The following is a 22,080-nucleotide window of genomic DNA, read 5'->3' as shown; positions in this document are numbered from 1 at the left end:
CAGAATATTTCTCCTGACAATAACCCATGGGAAAGGAAGATTCCCTGGAGGAGGAAATTGCAATACACTCCACTATCCTTGCTTGGGAAATCCCATGGACAGAGGAGCCTGGCAGGCTACAGTTGATAAGGTCACAAAGGGTCAGACACAACTGAGCACCCATGTACACACATCCGAAAATGACTCCCTTTTCTTCACCTTCAGCACCCACTGAGTAGCCTGGTTCTTGGGCCCTGGTACAAAACCCATTCCTTGGTTCCTTCAGATTTGAGGTGCATAGTATCTGCCAACTCTTGCTAAGTCTGGGATTCCTTAAAATTCGGTAACCATCTTGGTGCTTATGACATTTGAAAAACTGATATTCTGAACTAAAATTCTATAGCCCTACCAGGTTTGGACTCCTGTTTTGCACATTTAAAATTCTTATGAGGAATCTGAGCACTCCAGCATTTATCAGCCAGTTCAGTTGCTCAGTCATGTCTGACTCTTTGTGACCCCATGGACAATAGCATGCCAGGCCTCCCTGTCTATCACCAACACCCAGAGTTCACTGAAACTCATGTCCATAGAGTCGGTGATGCCATCCAACCATCTCATCTTCTGTTGTCCCCTTCTCCTCCTGCCCTCAATCTTTCCTAGCATCAGAGTCTTTTCAAATGAGTCAGTTCTTTGCACCAGATGGCCAAAGTATTGGAGTTTCAACTTCAACACCAGTCCTTCCAATGAACACCCAGGATTAATCTCTTAACATGGACTGGTTGGATCTCCTTGCAGTCCAAGGGACTTTCAAGAGTCTTCTCCAACACCACAGTTCAAAAGCATCAACTCTTCTAACTCTCACATCCATACATGACTACTGGAAAAACCATAACTTTGACTAGACTGACATTTGCCGATAAAGTAATGTCTCTGCTTTTTAATATGCTATCTAGGTCTGTCATAGCTTTCCTTTCAAGGAGAAAAGTCTTTATGGTTTTCACTTTGAAAGGCAGAATAATGTTTCTATCTTATTAAAAACTAAATTGTCCAGTATTATCATGTATTTTCAAACAAATTATTCACTTGATGAAAGGAGATCATAATATAATGGAAAAATCAAGTCTCTTGCTCTTTAGGAAACACAATATGCATTTTCAGTTATATTAAGACCATGAGACAAAGTTTAGTATTATTATAGTATTCTCTTATGAAAACAAGTTATCAGTTTTTTGGTTTTTTTTTTTCTTTGTTTGTTTGTGGACACTATTTCTTTCAACCAGTTATATAGTCCACAGATAAACATCTTTCCGACTAACATATTGGTCACTTAAATTATTTTTTAGATTAACTTTTAAAATGTTCTGTTATGTAAATAAAGTTTACAAAATGAAATTATCTTTGTCTACAGTGTTCAAAGGGCTTCATTAGGAGAAACTGCAAGAGGTTATTAACAAGAATTGATAATATTTCCAACATACTATAGATTTAAACTTGTATGTGGTTTAACACAAAAGACTTCAATTTAGTTATGTGTAAAACTGTTCATATATGATAGGCAGGCAATAGTATTGGTCTTTAAATTTCAAAATGCTGCTTCCATGAAAACATAATATTTTATTAAAATAATAAAACTACATACTTTGTGAATGATTGATTTCATTTTTCTTTATCTTGCTTTGTTCGTGCTAAGCTGACACGTTCCCAGTGTCTGCAATTGTTTTCATACTGTGCTACCCAGTATTATTTTGCCTTAATTCACAACTATGGCTCAAGTAATAGCTCAAAAGCAGCTAAAATATATAGTTAGTGCAGAATGTGCCAAAAATAAAACCAGACAGAATCAGTTTTTAATATCAGTTCAGTCAATCAGTCATGTCCAACTCTTTGAGACCTCATGGACTGCAGCAGGTGAGGCTTCCCTGTCCATCACCAACACCCAGAACTTATTCAAACTCATGTCCGCTAAGTTGGTGATGCCACCCAACCATATTAACCATAAAAATCATGTTAAAAATTGGTTTTTAATATAAACTCTAGCATTTACTAGCTATTTTGGTGTCAGCATATAAGTTAACTACTTTTTCACTCAATTATGTCTTTTGAAGGGATTGTTAAAAATATTATACAATAAAATATTTTAATAAATCACATTAATATTTAATTTTCTACCATGTCAACATCTTTATTCTTAAACTTCCATGTACAGAAATTATAGATACAAAATTTAATTGATAATACAAGTGAACAAATATGAATGGTGTTTATTGCCATGTCCATAGCAAATAAAGAATTAAACTTTTAGTCACATAATAAGTTTCTTATTTCTGACCCTTTCCAAGAGACAAAAATGAGTCATCTAATGACATTTAGGTTTTCAGCACCTGAGTCCAAAGAGGAATATACCATTTCTTATTGAGAATATCAAACATAGATATTTATACTTTAACTACTTTCAATTTCATCCTCATGGATTAAAAGAGTATACATAGTTGTACCTAGGGATAAAAGGACTTATTATATGGACACATGGTCTTATATGACAAACTAATATAATGCCTGTAGGCAGGAAAGAAAAAAAAAAAAGAACCTCACAAAATCCTCCTGGTGGCAGGTTTTTAACAAATAGCAGGGAAGACAACTTAAATTAATGTAATGAACAAACAGGTGAGCAGCACACTCTAAAGAAACCCTTTAATCTAGTTTCAAAAGAGATGACAATTAAGTAAAAACCTGCAGAGCATGATCGCAATTACACAAACCCCCTGCCTTGCAAACTGTCTGAACTTAATCAAGCATGATTTCTTGCATAATAACAGAAACAAGGAACATGTTAAGTAAGGACATGCAAATCCCTGGGAACAGACTGAAAAGCTAGAAGACATACCCCATATATGGTATATTACTATTACACATTAATAGTACAGAAAATTCTCATGTAGGGGAATCAGAAAAATGGCAAGTCATGAATATGTGCATGCATACAATGATACATTTCTTTTAGAGGACACCTCAGAAAACAAAACCCTCTATGATATTTTCTACTAGAGATTAAAGATAATGAGCTCTGTTCACAAGGGCTAATAATCTCTCTTTGTTATTTAAGAAATGTGAGTAGCAAGATTTTATACAATTATTTACAAGAGTACTTATGATATAAACAGAAGTGACACTACATTTTCTTGCCAACTTTTCGGAATAAGTGCTGAACAGCAGGCCAAGAAATTCCAATTAAGGAAAAGAACACTCTTATTAATAAAGGACTGTTATCATCACAGATGCAGGCACATAAGGGACACAAGAAGCTTCTGAAGTCAGTGCCTCTCTCCTTCTGCCACATCTGGAAGTTCCTTTGACAAAACAGTGTGGTTCATCCTGTGTCATTTAAAATCTATAGAACAATTTGTCTTCACAACATATTTTAAATTAATCATAACATTTTTACTTAACTGTTTTATATTATGGATTCTGAATGGGTAACCTAAGAAATATAAAAGCTAGGGAAAAGGTCTATAGAAGTTAAACCTTTAGTATGTAATTATATATTGCTTTTATATTGTCTATTTTTAATTCAGTTCTGAAATGTTACACCATAAAAGAGAAATGTAAATGGAAAAGATCATCAGTAGATTTACAACTCTGAGCTAAATATTGTTGACAGTATCAGGTATTGGCAAGGTTGTAAAGCAATTCGAATGGTCACACTTTACTGGTAGGAATACAGTACAAAAATGCTACAACCATGATGGAAAATTGTCAGTATATACTTAACTTGAACACAGACATACTCTTTGACATTGGTATTTCACTACTAAATATATACCCTGAAGAAATTCACACATATCTGTATCAAGAGACATATATATGTGCACTCCTAACACTACCCTTTGTCTTTGTATGATCCAAAAACTAGAAGAAATGTTGATATATATCCCTAAATTCCACATTTTTATTTTCTTTTTTTTCAGTGGTGGGGTATTAAAATAGGCAATATGTGTTTTATTGTTTCGTACATTACTTTTTACAATTTGACGTTAAATAATGATCATTTTACACACCTTTGAAAGGGTTTCAAAAATAAATCTATCCTCTGAATAAGCGATAATATTTAACTGAACTCAATATGGTTATACCTATAAATTATTTCTGTGTTTTCTTATTAAATTAACACAACAGTTGCTCTCTCATTTAAATGTGTCATGCATCTTTTTTTTTCTCTCTAAAGATTAAAAATACAGAAATGTTGATTATCAGTACATGAAAATGTTAAGAGTATTGACACACGTTTCAAAGTTTCTTTCCATAAAGCTTATTTAAAGTTCAGTGCTCCAAAAATAATGTCTAAGCATATCCCACTAATAAAATGCTGTCATTGTTTACATTAATGCAGCTTAACAGATGTTTATATTTTTTAATCATAATGACAACTAAAATGTAAAGCAGTAGAAAATGGAGATGGATGTGTGACTTTAATAATCTCATTTCTTCCTGATAATGATGTAAATAGTGTACCTGCAACATACTTTACCTATATGCACACACCACTGACAGTTCCAGGATATATTTATTATTAATCAATTCCTGAGTGTGTTACCTAAATTAATTAAAATATTGAAGTTACATTTGTGAATCAAAGTTACATAATTATATGGAATGTATGCTGTATAGAATATATTGAATGACTTCCAAGAAGAGCCCTGGTTTAATAATACAAAAAGAGTAAATATGTATAAAGTATACTTTAAATTAAATATTTTAAACATAAAAAATAAAATTGTTTCTTATACATTTCTCTCTGCTTGCTTTCTTTTTTGTTACAAAAACAGAATTCAATTCAGTAAACTGTGAGAATCCGATTGGCTTTATTGAATGATTCCTTGAATTAGGCAATAGTCCATGTAACAAGTAGAGGGGAGTTCCAAAGGGCTACAGAAATGAAAGGGTTTTATAAGGCAGGGCAAGTAGGTCATCAACAGAAAACAGAATTATTTAAAATTTGTTCATGTTTGGGTTGGATAAAAATAAATCTTATTAGGTGGGTTACCTCATCTCAGATTACCTCATTGACACTGATCAGAAATTTTCTGACTATTTTAGACTACATTTCAAAGGGAAGCTGAATTATTTAGGTATCTAAGACCCAGTTTGTTGATGTGGTCTAGCATAAGCGACTTCATTTGGGGCTTGTAGACTTTAAAAACAGCTTTCAAAATTCAAAAATTAATAGAGGTTGTACATCAATATGACAAATTTTTTCAATATTCTGCAAAAACCAATCAATTTATTCTCAGGAATTCTATATCATATATTTTAGTTTCACTTGTTGTTCTGTTTGTTTCATCCTTCTGAAATTAATACCATAGCTACTGTATCCTTTGTGTGATTTAGAATGCTTTTTATTTCTTACACAAATTCTAATCTTTTTACCTTTTACTCTGGGTATAAAGTGAAAATCTTAAGGTATTTTAACCCAACAAATGATCTTTAACAATACAAATTTTAAATATGCCTGGTTTACATAGTTATGAAAAATTTTCTTTATAAACCCACTGACTGGAAAAATAAATATTACTTAAAGAAACTGATGACCTTTTAAACATTAAGCACCAAGCAACTGTAAAATGAAAAAAAAATCTTGATGGTATATTAATTACAAAAATAATCACTAGGAAATATAATTTGCTGATAATGTGAATTTAAAATATAATTTCTCCTTTTAATTATAATATGCAAATAGTTTGGAAATCTTCCTTTCTATTTTAAAAACAAGAAAACATTTTAATAAATAGAAAATGTAGAACTTCTTTTTTAAAGATTCAAGAGAGAACTAAAGGCCCTCAAATGGAAAGCAGTGGAGACAGACAAATACAGAGAATCATGGCTGAAATTAGCTTACCTGAAACAAGCCAGTGAATTGTGTAACTCAAAAGAACACTACTTGTAATCTGACAAATTGCTTGAGATCAAGCATAAACTCTCTTGAGAGTTAAAATCTCCTGGGACACAGTCTTTATATGGTTTTGCCTCTATGAACAATACCAGGTTTTCATGGTGAAAATCTAAAAATACATCCTCTTGTGTTTCAAGCAGACAGAAAATATACAGATGGCTAACAGACACGTGAAAAATGCTCAATATCACTCATTATTAGAGAAATACAAATCAAAACTACAATGAGATGTCACCTCACCGTGGTCAAAGTGGCTATCATCAAAAATGCCTACAAATAATATGTGCTGGAGACGGGGTAGAGAAAACAGAAACCTCCTACATTGTGGGTAGTAATGTAAACTGGTATAGTTACTTTGAAATATAGTATGAAGATTTCTTAAAACATTAAAAATAGAACTACCATATGATCCAGCAATCCCAATCCTGTGCACATATTCAGAAAAGATTAAAACTCTAATTAGAAAAGATACATGTACCCCCAATGTTCATAGCAATAATTTACAATAGCCACAGCACAGAAAAAACTCAAGTGTCCATCATTAGGTAATTGGCTTAAGAGATAATATGTATATACAAGGAAATATTATGCAGCCACAAAAAGAATGGTGTATTGCCATTTGCAACAACATACATTGACCTAGAGGATGTTCCATTAATAAAAGTAAGTCAGAGAGAAAAGCACAAATGTTATATTCTACCACTTATGTGTGGAATCTAAAAAATAATACAAATGAACCTATATACAAAACAGAAATATTCACAAACATAAAAAACAAACTCATGGCTAACAAAGGGAGGAGACGATGGATTAAAAAAAAGAAAAAAAAGAACTATGGGATTATTAGATACAAACTGCTACACATAAAATAGATAAGCTACAAGGATTTAAGGTATAGAACAGGGAACATAGTCAATGTCTTATAATACAGTATAATAGAAAAATGTCTGAAAAAATACATATAACTGAATCACTTTTCAGTGTCAAGGTTCATACAATATTGCAAACCAACCATACTCCAGTTTTTTTTTTTTTTTTTTAATAATAGAAGATGGTCAAAGAATTAATAAATTAAGACAAAACAAGATTTTTTTTCTTTAATCTCGATCACATAGATAACTATTTCAAGTCATAAGAGCAACATATATTGGTTGATCATAGTATATAGAAGTGAAACAAATGACAGCAATATTGTAAACGATGACAAAAGGAACTGGGAGCAATCTAGTAAAAGGTACTTGTATTAACTATGAAGAGATGAAGTGTTATTTGAATGTTGAGCTATATTATTTATATATGCATATCACAAACTACAGGGACAGATGAAAAATTAAAATATGTATAAATGATAAAGCTATGAGAAAAGATGAAATCTTATAAAATGCTTTCATTGGTTTATTAATTCAAACCAGAGAAGACAGAAAAATAAAAATAAAGCGAAGACCAAGGGAAAAAGAGACAGGTACACGCATGGTAGATTCTTATCCAAATGTATTAATGATTGATGTAAATATGACAGTTCTAAATATACCAATTAAAAAGAAAAAGTTTGCCTGCCTACATTTCAAAACAATCAAAAACACAACTATATTTATCATATGAAGCTCACTCTGATTACAAAGATACAGCCTAAAATTCATGGGACGGAAAAAGATATACCATGCTAACGCAGTGAAAGTTGGAATGGTTTATTTATTTCTGAAACAAAGGACAGTGTTTGGAAATGCAGTTAACATTATCATGATCAAAAGGTGCATAACATAAAGATGGGGTAGTCTGTTCTTTATCAATAATAGAAAGAAGTAGATATATCTGAAAGTAGTTTGAGATTAAACAGTGACATCTAAATATACATGGATCAAAATGGAACTGTCAAAAGAGATTTTAGAATATTTGAACTCAATGAAAATAAGCAAAGAAATTGTCAAATTTGTGGAATGTAATAAAAACATGTTTGGTGAGAAATTTTAGCCATGTATCCCTGCTGTAGAATAAATAAAGAAGGTCAGAGGCAGTGGCCAAGAGGAGCTACCCTGCGTCCGAGGTCAGTGGCAGCCGGGTGGAGACACCCCGAGTCCGAGATCAGGGCGGCAGCAGGGAGGAGCTACCTCATGTCCAAGGCTAGTGGAGGCCGGGAGGAGACACACCCAATTCAAGGTCAGGGGCGGTGACCCTGAGGAGCCACTCCGAGCCTGAGGACAGGGGCAGCAGCTGGGAGGAGCCACCCATGCCCGAGGCCAGGGCCAGTGGCCGGGAGGAGGAACCCCAGGAGCGGTTGCTGCGCAGGCACAGGAGGGCCTAGAGGAGCTACCCCATGTTGAAGGTCAGGAACAGTGGCAGTAAGGAGATACCCCCCGCTCAAGGTAAGGAGCAGTGGCTGTGCTTTGCTGGAACAGCCGTGAAGAGATACCCCACGAACAAGGTAAGAGAAACCCAAGTAAGATGGTAGGTATTGCAAGAGGGCATCAGAGGGCAGACATACTGAAACCATGCTCACAGAAAATTAGTCAATCTAATCACACTGACCACAACCTTGTCTAACTCAATTAAACCAAGTCATGCCTGTTGGGCAACCCAAGATGGGCAGGTCATGGTGGAGAAGTCTGACAGAATGTGGTCCACTGGAGAAGGGAATGGCAAGCCACTTCAATATTATTCCCTTGAGAACACCATGAACAGTATGAAAAGGCAAAATGATAGGATACCAAAACAGGAACTCCCCAGGTCATTAGGTGCCCAATATGCTACTGGAGATCAGTGGAGAAATAACTCCAGAAAGAATGAAAGGATGGAGCCAAAGCAAAAACAATACCCAGTTGTGGATGTGACTGGTGATAGAAGTAAGATCTGATGCTGTAAAGAGATATATTGCATAGGAACCTGGAATGTCAGGTCCATGAATCAAGGCAAATTGGAAGAGGTCAAACAAGATATGGCAAGGGTGAATGTTGACATTCTAGGAATCAGCGAACTAAAATGGACTGGAATGGGTGAATTTAACTCAGATGACCATTATATCTCCTACTGTGGGCAGGAATCCCTCAGAAGAAATGGAGTACCCATCATGGTTAACAAGAGTCCGAAATGCAGTACTTGGATGCAATCTCAAAAACAACAGAATGATCTCTGTTGGTCTCCAAGGCAAACCATGCAATATCACAGTTATCCAAGTCTATGCCCCAACCAGTAATGCTGAAGAAACTGAAGTTGAACAGTTTTATGAAGACCTACAAGAACTTTCAGAACAAACACCAAAAAAAAACATGTGCTTTTCATTATAGGGGACAGAAATGCAAAAGTAGGAAGTCAAGAAACACCTGGAGTAACAGGCAAATTTGGCCTTGGGTTACGGAATGAAGCAGGGCAAAGGCTAATAGAATTTTGCCAAGAAAATGCACTGGTCATAGCAAACACCCTCTTCCAACAACACAAGAGAAGACTCTACACATGGACATCACCAGATGGTCAACACCAAAATCAGATTGATTATATTCTTTGCAGTCAAAGATAGAGAAGCTCTATACAGTCAACAAAAACAAGACCAGCAGCTGACTGTGGCTCAGATCATGAATTCCTTATTACCAAATTCAGAATTAAATTGAAGAAAGTAGGGAAAACAACTAGACCATTCAGGTATGACCTAAATCAAATCTCTTATCATTATACAGTGAAAGTGAGAAATAGATTTAAGGGCCTAGATCTGATAGATAGAGTGCCTGATGAACTATGGAATGAGGTTCATAACACTGTACAGGAGACAGGGATCAAGACCATCCCCATGGACAAGAAATGCAAAAGCAAGATGGCTGTCTGGGGAGGCCTTACAAATAGCTGTGAAAAGAAGAGAGGTGAAAAGTAAAGGAGAAAAGGACAGATATAAGCATCTGAATGAAGAGTTCCAAAGAATAGCAAGAAGAGATAAGAAAGGCTTCTTCAGTGTTCAATGCAAAGAAGTAGAGGAAAGCAACAGAATGGGAAAGACTAGAGATCTCTTCAAGAAAATTAGAGATACCAAGGGAACATTTCATGCAAAGATGGGCTCGATAAAGGACAGAAATGGTATGAACATAACAGAGGCAGAAGATATTAAGAAGAGGTGGCAAGAAGACACAGAAAAACTGTATAAAAAGATCTCCACCACCCAGATAAAAATGATGATGTGATCACTCATCTAGAGCCTGACATCTTGGAATGTGAAGTCAAGCGGGCCCTAGAAAGCATCACTATGAACAAAGCTAGTGGAGGTGATGGAATTCCAGTTGAGCTGTTTCAAATCCTGAAAGATGATGCTGTGAAAGTGCTGCACTCAATATGCCAGCAAATTTGGAAAACTCAGCAGTGGCCACAGGACTGGAAAAGGTCCGTTTTCATTCCAATTCCAAAGAAAGGCAATGCAAAAGAATGCTTAAACTACCGCACAATTGCCCTCATCTCACACGCTAGTAAAGTAATGCTCAAAATTCTCCAAGCCAGGCTTCAGCAATACGTGAACCGTGAACTCCTTGATGTTCAAGCTGGTTATAGAAAAGGCAGAGGAACCGGAGATGAAATTGCAAACATCCACTGGATCATGGAAAAAGCAAGAGAGTTCCAGAAAAACATCTATTTCTGTTTTATTGATTATGCCAAAGCCTTTGACTCTGTGTATCACAATAAACTGCAGAAAATTCTGAAAGAGATGGGAATACCAGACAAACTAACCTGCCTCTTGAGAAATCTGTATGCAGGTCAGGAAGTAACAGTTAGTACTGGACATGGAACAATAGAATGGTTCCAAATAGGAAAAGAAGTGCGTCAAAGCTGTATATTGTCACCCTGCTTATTTAACTTATATGCAGTGTACATCATGAGAAACGCTGGACTGGAAGAAATACAAGCTGGAATCACGATTGCCTGGAGAAACATCAATAACCTCAGATATGCAGATGACACCACTCTTATGGCAGAAAGTGAAGAGGAACTCAAAAGCCTCTTGATGAAAGTGAAAAAGGAGAGCAAAAATGTTGGCTTAAAGCTCAGCATTCAGAAAATGAAGATCATGGCATCCGGTCCCATCACTTCATGGGAAATAGATGGGGAAACAGTGGAAACAGCATCAGACTTTATTTTGGAGGGCTCCAAAATCACTGCAGATGGTGACTGCAGCCATGAAATTAAAACACGCTTACTCCTTGGAAGAAAAGTTATGACCAACCTAGATAGTATATTCAAAAGCAGAGACACTGCTTTGCCAACTAAGGTCCGTCTACTCAAGGCTATGGTTTTTCCTGTGGTCATGTATCGATGTGAGAGTTGGACTGTGAAGAAGGCTGAGCGCCGAAGAATTGATGCTTTTGAACTGTGGTGTTAAAGAAGACTCTTGAGAGGCCCTTGGACTGCAAGGAGATCCAACCAGTCCATTCTGAAGGAGATCAACCCTGGGATTTCTTTGGAAGGAATGATGCTAAAGCTGAAGCTCCATTACTTTGGCCACCTCATGCAAAGAGTTGACTCATTGGAAAAGACTCTGATCCTGGGAGGGATTGGGGGCAGGAGGAGAAGGGGACGACTGAGGATGGCATCACGGACTCGATGGACATGAGTCTGAGTGAACTCCGCTACATGGTGATGAACAGGGAGGCCTGGCGTATGCGATTCTTGGGGTCGCAAAAAGTCGGACACGACTGAGTGACTTAACTGAACTGATTGTATCAACAATCTAAGCTCTCACATTGGGAAACTACAGAGAAAACAGTGATATAAGCACAAAGTAAACATAAAAAATAAATAATACAAGATTGAAATTAAAATTATGAAATAAAAAAGATGAACTGTTGTAGTTCAGTCTTGAAATTGTGTGCGACTCTCTGCGACCTTATGTACTGCATCACACCAGGTTTCCCTATCCTTCACTGTCTCCTGGAGTTTGCTCTAACTCACCTTCATTGAGTCCATGGTGCTATTTAAATATTTCATTCTCTGTGCCCATTTTTCCTCCTGCCTTCAATCTTTCCAAGCATCAGGATCTTTTCCAATGAATATGCACTTCACATCAGGTGGCCAAAGTATTGGAGCTTCAGCTTCAGCATCAGTCTTTCCAACAGATATTCAGGACTGATTTCCTTTAGGATTGTCTGGTTTGATCTCCATGCTCTGCAAGGGACTCTCATGAGTGTTCTCCAAAACCACACTTCAAAAACATCAATTCTTCAACACTCGGCTTTCTTTATGTTCCAACTCTCACATCTATACATGGCTACTGGAAAAACCATAGCTTTGACTAGATGCATCTTTGTCAGCAAAGTGATGTCTTTGCTTTCATACGGTGTCTAGTTTGTTATTCAAAGGTCTGTATAGTTAAAGCTATGGTTTTGTCCAGTACTCATGCACAGATGTGTGAATTGGGCCATAAAGAAAGCTGAGCATTGAATAATTGATACTTTCAAACTGCGGTGTTGGAGAAGATGTTTTAGAATCTCTTGGACTGCAAGGAAATCCAACCAGTCAATTCTAAAGGAAATCAACTCTGAATATTCATTGGAAGGACTGATGCTGAAGCTGAAGTTCCAGCACTTCAGCCACTTGATCGAAGAGCTGACTCATTGGAAAAGACTCTGATACTGGGAAGGACTGAAGGCAGGAGGAGAAGGGAATAACATAGGATGAGATAGTTGGATGGCATCACCAACTCAATAGACATCAGTTTGAGCAAACTCTGGGAGATTATGAAGGACTGAGAAGCCTGGCATACTGCAGTCCACGGGGTCACAAAATGTCAAATATGACTGAGTGACTGAACAATAACAACAGCAAAAGTGTGTCATTTCTTTCCTTCCAAGGAGCAAGTGTCTTTTAATTTATGACTGCAGACAACTCTGCAGTGATTTTTGGAGCCTAAGAAAATAAAATCTGTCACAATTTCCATCTTTTCCTCTTGTATTTGCTATGAACTGATGGGACTGGATGCCATGATTTTTAGGTTTTTGAATGTGGAGTTTTAAGCCAGCTTTTTTGCTCTCCTCTTTCATCCTCTTCAAGAGGCTCTTTACTTTCTCCCGTACTGTGGTATCATGTGTGTGTTTGAAGGTATTGATATTTCTCCCCTGTCTTGATTACAGCTTGCACTTCATCCAGCCCAGTATTTAGCATGATGTACTCAACATTGAAGTTAAATAAGCAGGGTGACAATATACAGTCTTGAAGTACTCCTTTCCCAGTTTTGATTCAGTCCATTGTTCCATGTCCAGTTCCAATTCTTGCTTCTTGTCTTGTATACAGTTTTCTCAAAATATCAATATCATAGAGAAATAATTTAGTTAGGCTAATCAATAAAAAAGAGGAATGATGCATATTACTAAAAATGAAAAGAAGGTTACCAGTAATAACCCCATGGACAGTGCTGGAGAAGACTCTTGAGAATCCCTTGGACAGTAAGGACATACCACCCAGTCCTAAATGAAATCAACCCTGAATATTTACTGGTAATGTGTTTACCTTGTGGCTCAGCTGGTGAAGAATCTGCCTGCAATGTGGGAGATCTGGTGCTCAATCCCAGGGTTGGGAATATCCCCTTAAAAAGGAAAGGCTACGCATTCCAATATTCTAGCTGGAGAATTCTATGGACTGTATAGTCCATGGAGTTGTGAGGAGTCAGACATGACTGTCCGACTTTCACTTCACTTCCATTCTGATGCTGAAACTGCAGCTGCAATAGTTTGGCTACCTGATGTAAAGAGCCTATTCACTGGAAAAGACTCTGATTCTGGGAAAGATTGAGGGCAGGAGGAAAAAGGGATGACAAAGGATGAGATTGTTTCATGGCATCACTGACTCAATGGACATGAGATTGAACAAACTCCAGGAGACAGTGAAGGGCACAGAGGCCTGTCAAGCTGCAGTTCATGGGATCTCTGACTCTGATCAAAGAGTCAGAAAATACTTAATAACTGAACAACAACTCATAGGGGAAATATCTACAAATGTGTCCACAAATTTAATAACAGATGAAATAAACCAATCCTAAAACATCAAAATACCAAAACTTACACAACAAGTAAATAGTCTAAATATGCCCTTCTCCATTTAAAATTCAATTAACAGCAATAACTTTCCAAAAATTGAAGCATCATTCCTGGATGGTTTCACTGGTTGTTTCTACCAAACTTTTAAAGAATAAATAATATCAATTCTCTGCAATCTTTTTTCCAGAAGATTAAAGCAGCAGGAATTCTTCTTCACACATTCTATGACGTTAACATAACCCCAATATCAAAACCCAAATAAGCCATTACAGAAGGAAAATCTTCACAGCAAGGTCTCTAATGAACACAGATACAAAATTTATCAAGAAAAATTTAGCAAATTAAAACCGCACTATATTAATATAATTATATATAAATGTCATTTGAGATTAATTCCAGGTATCCAAAGCTGGTCAGTATTCAGAAATCAATCTGAGTCTTCCAATCACAGACCAAAGAAGAAAATCAAATGATTATAACAACTGGTGAAGAAGAAAATCTTTGTCAAAATTTATGACCCACTTATGATAAAAATTCTTAGGAAACTAGTAGAGGTGAGGTTCCTAAACTTGGTAAAGTACATCTACAAAATCCCTACAATTGCTACATATTTAAGATGTTAAGAATCTGGATGCTTTTGGCCTAAGTTTAAGAACAAGGCAAGGATGGTCTTCTTTACACTTCTATTCAATGCACTGCTGGAAATTCTAGTTCATGAAAACTAATACAAAATGTGGATGGGGGAGAGGTATACACTTTGAAAAGGGAGAATGTAAACTGCTATTATTTTCAGATAATATGATTATCTATGCAGAAAATCCAAAATAACTAAAAAAATCCTGATATTAATAAGTCATCACAGTACTGTTAGAATATAAGATTAAAATAGGAAAGCAATTTTTCCCTATATACTAGTAATGAACAATTGGAATTAGAAATAAGAAACATGTATCATTTACTTTATCATAAAAATATATAGGTAAAGCAAGAGAAAATATACACTCCATTATAAATTTATCAAAATATGTAACAGAATTATTTTTGGAAATTTATAAAACTCTGATGAAAAATAGCTATAAATAAAAGGAAAAAACAATTGTTCATGGATGAGAAGTCTTAATTTGTTAAGAGGTCAGTTACTAGGTGGCCTTAGTGGTAAAGAATCCACCTGCCAGTGAAGGAGACACAAGAAACTCAGGTTTAATCCCTTAATCAGGAAGATCCTCTGGAGCAGGAATTGGCAATCCACTGCAGTATTCTTGCCTGGAAATTCCGTGGACAGGGGAACTTGGAGGGCTACAGTCCATGGGGTCTCAGAGTTGGACATGACTGAGCCCAAGCACACAGACTTCTAAATTAATCTATTATTTTACACAATTCCAATCAACATTTAAGAAAAATATTTTGAGGATATCGATAAATTGCATCTAGAATTTATGCTGAAAAGCAAAAGACCTAGATTAGTAGTTCTTAAAAAAAAACAATATTATAGGACTGATATCTCCTAACCATAATGCTTCTATAATAAATGCCGTTTGGTATTAGCAAAAAATAGACAAATAGATCAATCAAACAGAAAAGAGAGCTCAGCAATAAAGGGGCAGAGGTAGTTCAATGGAGCAAGAATAGTCCTTTCTATGATGATGGAAAAATTGAAACTTTACTTAAAAAAATAATAATCTAGACATAAACCTTAAATCTTTTACAAACATTGATTTATAATGGATCATATACATGAATGAAAAAGCAAAACTATTAAACTTCTTGAAAGTAATATAGGTAAAAATGGGTGACCTTGGGTTTGAGAATGTGTTTAAATAAAATATGCCAAAAGCACAATGCACTTAAAAATTGATGTTAGTCTCCATTAAAATTAAAACCTCCATCTGTGACAAGCCCTGCTAAGAAAATAAGACAATAAGCCACAAACTGGGAAAAATATTTATAAAATATGTATCTTATAAAGAATATGTTTCCAGGTCTGGCTATGTTCCTGCTCCCTTGGTTGTAAAGAATATGCCTGCCAATGCGGAAGAGATAGGTTTGATCCCTGGTCTGGGAAGATACCACATGTAATGAAGCAACTAAGCCCATACACCGCAACAATTGAGCCTGTGCTCTGGAGCCTGGGAGTGCAGCTACTGTGCCCACAGGCTGCAGCTACTGCAGCTGCCTCACCCTTGAGCCCATTCTCTGCAACAAGAGGAGCCACTGCAGTGAGAAGCCTGAGCAATGCACCTAGAGAGTAGCAGCTGCTCTCCACAACTAGAGAAAAGCATGTACAGCAGTGGAGACCCAGCAGTCAACAATAAATAAAGAAAATTATGTATATTTATAAAGAATGTGTTCAAAATTTGCAGAGTTCTTAAAACTCAAAGCAAACAATACAGTTAGAAAATGGCAAATCATCTGAACAGAAATGTCATCAAGATGGATATATAGATTACTAATAAGCCTATGAGAAAATGATAAATAGCCTATGCCTTTAAGTAATTCTACTTAGAAACAAGGTGATACCTATTTAGAGTGTTAAAATTGATAAACCTGAAAATACCAAATGGAAGCAAGGATGTAGAGCAAAATGAATTCTCAAGCACTGTTAGCTGAAATTAAGATTGCTGGAAGCTTTTTTTTTTTTTTTTTTTTTTAAGAAAGCTAAACATAGTCTTACCATATGATCCAGAAATAGCACTCATGGGTATTCATCCAACTGAGTTGAAAACTTATGTCCATACACTGATGTTTATTGCAGTTTTCTTCATAACTGCCTATAATTGAAGTCAACAAAAACATCTTTCATAGGTGAATGGAAAAAATGATGGTTAATTCAGTCAAGGCATGTTTTTCAGCAACAAAAAGAACATATTGTGCCATAAAAAGACAAAGCATAAAAAGATTCTAAAGGTATATTGCTAAATGGAAGAGGTCAGCCTGAGAAGACTACAGACTATATGATTCCAGCTATATAATATTCTGAAAAATGCAAACCTACAGTGGGAGTGAAAAATATCTGTAGTTGAAAGAGTATCAGGGTAGGGAATTCATTATGTGAAACATGGGATTTTTCCAGCAGAGCTTTTCTGCATGGCATGTAATGGTGGATAAAGAAAGAGAGTGCTAAGTCGTGTCTGACTCTTGCGATCCTATGAACTGTAGCCTGTCAGCCTCCTCTGTCCTTAGGAGTTTCCAAGCAAGAATACTGGAGTGGGTTGCCATTTCCTTCTCCAGGGGATCTTCCCGGCCCAGAAATTGAACACAGGTCTCCAACACTGCAGGCAGATTCTTTACCAACTGAGCTATCAGGGAAAGCTATAAGTATGGATATATGACATTATCTATTTGTCAAAACCAATAGAAAACAAAACACAAGGAGTAAACCCTAGTATAAATTATGGAATTTAATTTTCAGTAACATATAAATATTTCTGTCTTTATTGTAATACATAAATCATATCAAATTAAGATTGTTTTTTTGGGGGGGAAAATGTGCTGAAGTGTTAGTATGTAGCAAACAGAAATTCTCTGCTCAATTTTCTTTAAATCTAAAATTATTTAAAAATAAGTCTTATTAATTAAAAATAGAAAAGGTACACATTTAAAATAGCAGAGATTTGTATGTAAAAAATAAAATATTCATGGAATACTATAAACAAAATTTGTAACAGTTTTTTTTGGTAAGGAATAGCTCTAGCATACAAAGGAGAAGGCAACACTTCACTGATTTCCTTTTGGATTTTTATACTAAAAATATATAAATAAATTACAGTTCAAATATACTTAATTGTTGCATTAAAATTGGGGAAAATAGCAATATTCAACTTCAGCATTATTCAAGCTATGTAGTGTAATTCAGACTTTGAGAAAACTTAAAAAAGACAGTTGTTGGAAACTGCAATTTTACCAGTCCCTAGAAATCTATCTTTCAAAAAAGTCAAGTAAGTATATATTCATATAACAAAACATCAGTATTAATAAGAAAAGTTATTTTTTTGGTTTGTTATTTTTACCTGTGTTATGATCCCAAATCATTTATTTTATTAGAATGTAAAACAGTGTCTATAATTTAACTTTTTCTGCAGTGACTGTTCTCTATTATTATAAAGTAAAAAAAGAAAAATAAGGTCAAAATTAACATGATTAGTTCTTACTTGGGTATTTGTTTCAGGACATTTTATTGAGAGATCTTTTTTTTTTTTTAATTTAAATCTTATTATTTTACTTTACAATATTGTATTGGTTTTGCCGTACATTGACATGAGAGATCTTTTAGAACACTTCACATTTACTTTGCAGCTCTGTATGTATATACAATAGAATATTACTCAACCATAAGAAAGAATGGAACAGTGCGAGTTGCAGCAACATGAATGGATATAGAGATTGTCATACTGAGTGAAGTAAGTCAGATGGAGAAAGATAAATATTATATGTTATCACTTATGTGTTTGTGTGTGCATGCTAAGTTGCTTCAGTTATGTCTGTTTGTGACGCTATGCACCACAGTCTTCCAGTCTCATCAGACCATGTGATTCTCCAGGCAAGAATACTGGAGTGGGTTGCTATTTCCTTCTCCAAGAGATCTTCCTGACCCAGGGATCAAACCCATGTCTCATACATCTCCTGCATTGGCAGGCAGATTCTTTACCACTGGTGCCATCTTGGAAGCCCCATTTATATATGGAATTAAAAAAAATGATACAAATGAACTTATTTACAAATAGAAATCAAAACCACAATGAGGTACCACTTCACACCAGTCAGAATGGCTGCGATCCAAAAATCTGCAAGCAATAAACGCTGGAGAGGGTGTGGAGAAAAGGGAACCCTCCTACACTGTTGGTGGGAATGCAAACTAGTATAGCCACTATGGAGAACAGTGTGGAGATTCCTTAAAAAATTGCAAATAGAACTACCTTATGACCCAGCAATCCCACTTCTGGGCATACACACCGAGGAAACCAGAATTGAAAGAGACACATGTACCCCAATGTTCATCGCAGCACTGTTTACAATAGCCAGGACATGGAAACAACCTAGATGTCCATCAGCAGATGAATGGATAAGAAAGCTGTGGTACATATACACAATGGAGTATTACTCAGCCGTTAAAAAGAATTCATTTGAATCAGTTCTGATGAGATGGGTGAAACTGGAGCCAATTATACAGAGTGAAGTAAGCCAGAAAGAAAAACACCAATACAGTATACTAACACATATATATGGAATTTAGGAAGATGGCAATGACGACCCTGTATGCAAGACAGGAAAAAAGACACAGATGTGTATACCAGACTTTTGGACTCAGAGGGAGAGGGAGAGGGTGGGATGATTTGGGAGAATGGGAATTATAACATGTATACTGTCATGTAAGAATTGAATCGCCAGTCCATGTCTGACATAGGGTGCAGCTTGCTTGGGGCTGGTGCATGGGGATGACCCAGAGAGATGTTGTGGGGAGGGAGGTGGGAGGGGGGTTCATGTTTGGGAACGCATGAATGAATTAAAGATTTTAAACTTTAAAAAAAATAAAAAAATAAAAAAAAAAAAGAAATAGATTCACAGATGTTAAAGAAAAAACAAATTTAAGATTACCAGATGGGAAATGGGCAGGGAAGGATAAATTTGGACATTGGGATTTAAACTACTATATAGAAAATATATAATAAGGACATATTGCACAAGTATGTCAGGCTGTATATTGTCACCCTGCTTACTTAACTTACATGCAGAGTACATCATGAGAAACGCTGGGCTGGAAGAAGCACAAGCTGAAATCAAGATTGCTGGGAGAAATAGCAATAACTATAGATATACATATGACACTACTCTTATGGCAGAAAGTGAAGAGGAACTAAAAAGCCTCCTGATGAAAGTGAAAGAGGAGAGTGAAAAAGTTGGCTTAAAGCTCAACATTCAGAAAACAAAGATCATGGCATCAGGTCCCATCACTTCATGGCAAATAGATGGGGAAACAGTGGAAACAGTGTCAGACTTTCTTTTGGGGGCTCCAAAATCTCTGCAGATGGTGATTGCAGCCATGAAATTTAAAGACGCTTGCTCCTTGGAAGGAAAGTTATGAACAACCTAGATAGCAAATTGAAAAGCAGAGACATTACTTTGTCAATCAAGATCCATCTAGTCAAGGCTATGGTTTTTCCTGTGGTCATGTATGCATGTGAGAGTTGGACTGTGAAGAAGGCTGAGAGCTGAAGAATTGATGCTTTTGAACTGTGGTGTTGGAGAAGTCTCTTGAGAGTCCCTTAGATTACAAGGAGATCCAACCAGTCCATTCTGAAGGAGATCAACCCTGGGTGTTCTTTGGAAGGAATGAAGCTAAAGCTGAAGCTCCAGTACTTTGCCCACCTCATGCAAAGAGTTGACTAATTGGAAAAGACTCTGATGCTGGGAGGGATTGGGGGCAGGAGGAAAAGGGGACGACAGAGGATGAGGTGGCTGGATGGCATCACCGACTCGATGGACATGAGTTTGAGTGAACTCCGGGAGTTGGTGATGGATAGGGAGGCCTGGCGTGCTGCAATTCATGGGGTTGCAAAGAGTCGGACATGACTGAGCAACTGAACTGAACCAAACTGATCTGATAGCAAAGGGAACTCTCTCAATGCTCTGTAATGACCTATATGGGCAAAGAATCTAAAAGAGAATGGATAAATGTGTATATATAAATGATTCACTTTGTTGTACATCTGGAACTAATACAACACTGTAAATCAACTATACTCCAGTGAAATTTTAAAAATAAAATGAAAAAAAGTGTGGTTTGCAACTGGGAAATTCTCCTGAAGTTGCTTATAATTTCCTATCATCCAAATTTTATAAATCTATATCTCAAAAATATAATAACTTTCAGAGAAATACTAGAAAATCAGATCCTCAAGATCAGGATGTATATATATTTGCTTGACACCCTAACCATTAGCAAAATGTCTGGTAGAGAGTTTGAAATTTTGTTAAACATTATTTAAATTATTTTGCTTCATAATATTCTGCTCTTCAGTCTCATTTTACAGAAAGTGTTCATATGATTGATTATTCTATTTATTATACTTGCAGATATATCTTTATCAAAGAGAAGACAATAAAAGCTTTGTTTGGTTTAAGCATATTATTCATCTTTATTTGTAATATTGACAGAAGGTACCAATATGACATGAATATTAATAATGTTAAGCAGTAGAAAACCCACCTGCAATTTCATTAACACATTACCTTTTCCAATTTTATTTGTTTAACTAATTTACCTAGCTATGATGTGAGATCCAAATTAGGTACCATTTAACTCATATGTTTTCTCTAACACAATCATAATCAGTTTCTTTCCTGATGAACATATTTTAATGATCTTGGGTAATTTTATTTCATGAATTTAAAATTTAAATTAATTTTATTTCAGTTGTGGCACTTTTAACGTTATTGACCTTTTTTGATTTCATGCTTTTTAGCATATGTATGTATAAATATACAAATTTGTTACAAATGCTGTGAAGTTTTTTGCAATTATAATGATATATTTGGTGATGAAAATATAGTTTAACTGGTTACTTTCATACTGCTAAGAAAATTTCTTTAGTTTACATGCCAATCTATTTTTGGGGGACTGATTTTGACATAACAATGACTTGAAAAAAGTGTACAGTTTTAAAAGTTTGACATATATTTACACATTGTAATCATCAATGCCTAAAGCAAGATAATGAATGTGTGTGTATGTTAGTTGCTCAATCGTGTCCGACCCCATGGACTGTAGCCCTCCAGGCTCCTCCATCATCGGGATTTTCCAGGCAAGAATTCTGGAGTGGGTTGCCATTAATTCTCCAGGGGATCTTCCCAACCCAGGCACTGAACCTGGGTCTCCTGCATTACAATCAGACTCTACCATCCAGAAGTCCTGGAAGATAATGAATGCATCTAGATTTTTCAAATGCTTCCCATATCCTATTTTAATTCCTCCCTATCCTGCATCAAGGTAATTATTAACATGTTTATTTTCATTATAGACTCATCTGCATTTTCTAGAATTTTACATCAATGAAATCATACAGTGTGTATTCTTTATTTTCACGCAGCAAAATTATTTTGAGATTCATCAGTGCAGTAGTGTGTCATTAGCTCACCCTATTTATGGCTAAATATTAC

Source organism: Capra hircus, chromosome 12, assembly GCF_001704415.2.
Source record: "Capra hircus breed San Clemente chromosome 12, ASM170441v1, whole genome shotgun sequence".
Lineage (NCBI taxonomy): Eukaryota > Metazoa > Chordata > Mammalia > Artiodactyla > Bovidae > Capra > Capra hircus.
Note: the sequence above shows the minus strand (reverse complement) of the source record.